The sequence below is a fragment of the Emydura macquarii genome, unplaced genomic scaffold (genome assembly GCF_026122565.2).
Source record: "Emydura macquarii macquarii isolate MOO-44397 ecotype Brisbane River unplaced genomic scaffold, CSIRO-AGI_Emac_v2 contig_2531, whole genome shotgun sequence".
Lineage (NCBI taxonomy): Eukaryota > Metazoa > Chordata > Testudines > Chelidae > Emydura > Emydura macquarii.
This window is the reverse complement of record NW_027132668.1, coordinates 5156427-5162426: the sequence shown is the minus strand read 5'-3', so window position 1 is coordinate 5162426 and position 6000 is coordinate 5156427.

Sequence of the window (6000 nt, the reverse complement as noted above, 5' to 3'; positions counted from 1 at the left end):
AAGCAGTAACAACTGTCTCTAACTGATGGAGTTGCTTCTTTCTTCTAACACATCCTTCATATCCTGATTGAGCTTCAAACAGTTTAAATCCAAGTCCCTTTCTTGGTTAGCGAAAGAACAAACCTGCTTTCTATCGACTGTCTCTGAAAAGGAGACAAAAAGTGATGTGTTATCAGCATATTCAGAGCAATACAGTCCAAAATACTTTATAACCTTACTTACGGGAACAGGAGCGGATGACAGAATGGAAACACAAGGACCCATTCATGAGCAGCGACTCAGCACCATCCTATACAATTTTCCAGAAAAGGAGGAATGGGACAATGATGTACAGCCTCGTTCACCCTGCCCAATGTCACAGGAGAGTTAATACCATTGTGTAGTCACTATTGTCAAAGGCTGCTGATAAATCTAATATAATTGGGATACTAGACCAATAGTCAGCATCAGAACAAGATCATCAACTAAAGATGCTCTGTATCTTTCCCAGATGACATTGATGGGATCATGATAGCAGAATAGCAGGAGATGACTGAGTTGCCCCACTCTTTTTGAATGACCTGCCCTTGATCTAGAGTTTCAGCTGAATTTAATCACAAACCAAATAGCATCCTAGCCCATTGATGGATACAAACAGCTAAGTAATATAAAATATGGTGCCAAGCACTGGCACTGAGATACAATTATTGATTACATTTCATTAGTAAATTGTCTGGGAATATCAAATTCCTTTTTACTTAAAGGCACCTTTATTAACAGTTTGAAAAGTGCCAATCCATTTCCAAATAAGTATATGTACTTTAATGCTTCAACATTATTCATAATCTCACAATATTTTGATTTATACTTTGAAAGAGTAATAAAAATAAACCAGGAACTGATTCTCAGTTACCTTATGGACTTTTTACCCTACACTGTTAGTGTTCATTTCATTTATGCACACTTCAAATCTCCGTTACACCGCCAGAGTGGTATAAATCTACCTTTGTGTATATTAGAATCAAGCCTATAATATATAGAAAGACATTAGCATGATTAAAAGTTTGTGCTGCAGCTGAGTTTACTCCTTTTCTCCATGGAAGTATTACTTAATATTTGTAGGGTTTTCATTTCTATACTTGGATTAGTATTGGATTTGAAATTGTGCTTAACTTTAAAATCAATTTTCTAAGAGCTGATTCATTGTATATTTAAAAAGTCCACTTGCTGAATATAAAAGGTGGAAAACTATTTTTTTAATGTTCAATGATTTAAAAATGTGTAAATAAAAAGTTATACCCCTTTTCTCAATCACATGCATCTCTACTGTCAGTTTTTATATCCATTGCCGAAGTATTCACACACAGTATTTAAATAGCCTTTCATTTTTTAATATAATCTGTCAATCTATATTACAGCCGGTGACAGTGCTAACCTTTCTACTATTCACTAGGTTATAACAAGAAAGTACTATTTCCTCTGTACCTTAAGGTGTGCATGTATGCACACATCTGAGTGCACATGTACACGCACAAACATACTTTTTCACTCTCATGCACACATCAAGCCCCTGAAACAATCAATCAAACTACTTCTTTACAGGTAGAGGAGAGAGAGTGAGAAGCAAGAAAGAGTGAAATATTGTTATAATCATTTCCTTGTTAAGTAGTAGGGAAACCCAAGATATTACAGTAGACTGGACCATGTAATTACATAAATACCCCCATTCTCACTCAACTTTATATATTTGGATTGTGAGGTTTCAGCAAGTTTGTGTACAGTTTTTGTATTCATATTTGTTTGTGTGTATGCCAAATATTTGGGGAATGTGATATATCTTCCCATGTTTGTCTTGTGTGTCAGGTTTTTAGTGGTTGTTAGGATTACCAGTAGTGCAATAAGAATCACTAAACAATCTAATAAAGTCACCAAACACTTTTACATCACTATAAATTAGCCATTATCCAATAAAAAATAATTTCAAAATTGTTCCTATAGAGTCTCTGGGAGTTTTCTGATGGCTGCTGCCTATCTGACTGGCATGTATATCACATTTTACATATAACACATCTAAAGACATCCTTCTGTAAAAATCAAATATAGCACATCACAGTCTCTCTTGTTTATATTTTCTCATATTTGTCTCTATAGGTTGAGTGAATTGCGTATATTATTGAGACATATATACAGGGTACTACCATTCTTGTAGCTCTACCCAGATGTTTCAGCCTGTAATCCAGGTGCATTCTGTACATTACACAAAAGATGGATGAACAACTCAGTGGCTTAATCTCAGTCTTGGTCTCTCTGGTCCACATTTTCAAAGGTGCCTACAGATGCAGATAGGCACCTACTTTGATTTTTAGAAGTGCCTAAGTAGGTTAGGTCCCTAACTCCCTTTGAAATCAGTAGGAGATACTGGGATTTTTAGAAGTGCGTAAGCAGTTTAGGCGCTTTACTTCCATTGATTTCCAAGGGAATAAGGGACCTAAACTGCTTAGATACTTCTAAAAATCCCAGTAGGTGACTATCTACATCTTTAGGCACATAAATGCTATTGAATAGCTGACCCTCTGTCCCTTAGTTTCTTCATGTATACTATTGTTACCCACCTTTGTAAAGCATTTTGAGGTCTATAGAAGAAAAGTGCTATATAAGTTTCAGTTATTGCTATTATAACATTACAAAAGCCTGCATCCTACTTCAGGGCCTGAATTAAGGCTTACTAAAGTAAATGGGAGTTTTTCTACCGACTTCAGTGGGGATCAGATCAGGCCCTTAATGTTTGGATAAAAGCAGAACTTTAATTTTCAATGATCATGTAGTTCTTATGCCCACAAAGCTGTGTGATTATAAATACAACATGTACAATCCATACAGTGTACTAAGCAACATGTACCAAGAGTTCAGTGTCACAAAGACTAACTTAAGTGCCTAGAAAATCAAAGGGACTACAATGCAATTCACAGAGCCTGAGTTAGTTGCTTAGGTTACCTAGACAATGAATAGGGAGAGAGGCAGGGCACCATCTAAAATAGCCAATGGGAGATGCTGATAAGAGAGGTGTCTCCTAAACCCCACCCCCCTCTCACAAAGGTAAGTGCCTAAGCCTAGGCACTCTCCTGGAGTCAGGCGGTTTAAGTGCTGAAGTTGTTTCTTGTGAGAATGAGTTAGGCACCTACCTCACTCCACACAAAACTGCTGGAGAAGAAGGAGGTCGTGCCCACCTTTTGGCCCCATGGCTAAAGCACTCACTTAGGCTATGGAGGCACAGATTCAATTCCTCCTCCTCTGCCAGAGATAGGGGGAAGGATTTGAAGAGGGGCCTCCTGCCACTCAGGAGGGTGCCCTTACCATTGACCCATGGAATATTCTGATGTGGGGCTCCCGCTTTGGAGAAATATGTAAAGAGTCAATTGGCAAGAGAGGACTGTATAGTCTGGTGGTGAGATCCATTGTGGAGTCCCTCTAAACCATCACCATCTGCTCCTCCAGTCAGATCTTGGATGGGACCTGATCTGGTAGGCGGCCCCTGGTTTGTGGATCACACTGGGGCTTAAGTGAGAGATCGGTGTCTGGACACCTCGAGTAAGGCAGCAGAAGCAGAAAATTAGGCGCCTAGGGAACTTCTACAGTGAAAATGTAGGTGCTGAGTGAGTTTAGGCCCCTATAGGGTTAGATGGCAGCTGAGCAGTGGTTTGGTGGATTGCAGCTGTGCCTAAGTACTTTTGTGGATCTGGGTCCAAAAGCTGGCAATCCCTTTTTTAGTTCACTTCATCTAAAAGATGAAACAGTTTTATTCCCCTTGCCCCCTGCTTTAAAAAAAAACCAGAATACTTTGTTTCCACCTTATTCAGATGTTCAGGCATTTTGCTCACCTTTCCACAAATGGGGCCCAATCCTGCAGTTCTTGCTCAGATTAATTTCCCACTGATTCCAGTGTAAGGACAGCAGAATCAGACTCCTGATCACCAGGACTGGATTTAGATAATCCAGGAGTCTAAACGCACAACATGACCCAGTGCATTCCGATGGCTCCACCCCCAAACTGTGGCTCCACCCATCACTTGGAGTGACAGTGGCTGGCCCTTTCCTCTTTTAGTGAGGCAGAACAGTGGCCTTAGGTATCCCCTCCTCCCTCCACCAACAGCAGGGACAGTTGCAGTGACATCTCATTCTCTAGAGCACAAGGGACACAGCCGGGGGTCACCAATACTTTCCCCAGCTACTGTAGAGTGAGGATCTGCTTGGAGGAGCAGGCCAGGCCTACTACACTCGTCTCTTCCTGCTACACACAGTTTTCTGATGAAGTGGGGCTGTCAGGGCCCCACAGAGAAGTGGCTATTGGAATTAACACTGCATTGAGATGAATGGGGTAGGTCACACCTTTCAGAGCTATTCTTGCAGGCTGTCTGCAGAATCAGGCAGATAATGCTGCATTAGTTACACTCACCAGGTTCATGTTTCCAAGCTTTTCTTCACAGCCACAAGGACTAGAAAGCTACTTAAAAATGAGATTCTGGTGTAACCCCATGACTGCAGGAACAGAGCCCGAGGCCTTGGTTTGTAGTGCATATGCCTTAAACTGGCCCTGCCAAAGTAAAATGAAGTAAAGTGAGGATCAGTAGCTTCCCTGCATATGTGAGAGTCCAGTTGTAGGACAATTTTTTTCTGCAGTACTATCTATTGTATAAAAAAAACCCAAACACGATTTATTCTGCTTGATAATAAAATAAATTTATATTTGTTTTTAATAGATGGACAAAACCAGAGCCAAAACTAGACAATATTTTTCCTGAATTACCTGGGCACTATTTAATACAGTACTGATGCAGTTAAAACATAGACATCTATCATATGGTTATTTGATTTGTTAGGTATAGAGTTTTAATATAATATTTCTGACACAGACAAAAATATACATTTTATAACAGTAGCCACAAATACTACCCTTTTAAATAGCAGACTTACAATAACTTACTGTCTAATTGCACATTGTACTTGTTCATATGAGCTTAAAGGGTAGAAGGCAAAATAAATGACCATTTTATTTCTATCATATTTATATTTTAAATCTTAAATTATTGTACTACATGAAAATAAAAGGCTAAATCTGACTGTTGCCATACTTGAGTCACTTAAAGTTTACATTCAGTTCAGGTTCACATAAGATTATTTTATTTATAATATACATATCATCCTATGTGGACAGCTATAGACATAATAATAGTTCATAGATTACTCGCATTACTTTTTGACATTATGGCTATGTAATAAACTTGATGATATGAACAAATCTCATGCAGAAAATTCTACAAACCTATCAAATAAGCATATTTTCCACAGTAATTTTAAGAGTATGAAAATAAAGCATACAATCATGATAAAATACTTTATCCACAATGGTAGTCCTAGAAATAATGTTCTCAGTATCTGAAAATGAATTTATTCCATAATTTTGCCCTCCTGATTGTATAGAGAATTTAGCACTACTGTCTACAAATTGCAAAACTAGGAAAGAAACGTCAGAAGATTTATATCAATAAGAAGTTGGCTGATGAACCATTTAGCAGTCAGAGTTTGAAGAACCATACCCTCTTGTTGTTTGGCATGTGAAAGTCAATGGGTTTTTCTTTATAAAAGTCAAGGTTAGGCTATGGCCCTGACTTTTATCCACATCTTTGTTTTCTACTGCTAGATACACTGAACTAAGGCAAGAAGACTTGGGGCTAACACTTACAGCACTGCAGTGGTGCCATTATCTACACCAATGGGAGCGTAGATGCTGTTGGCGTAGGTATTCCACCTCCCTGAGAGGTGGTATCTATGTTGATGGCAGAAGACCTCCTGGGGATAAGGTTGATATGCTATGTTGCTCAGGGGTGTGGATTTTTCATACCCCTTGGTGACATAGTTCTACTGACCTAAGTTTGTTGTGTAGCCCAAGCCTTGTAAACAAGCATTATGCTGTGATTATCTGTGGGGACCTTGGAATCCTCCAATGCTTAATGCAGAGCATCA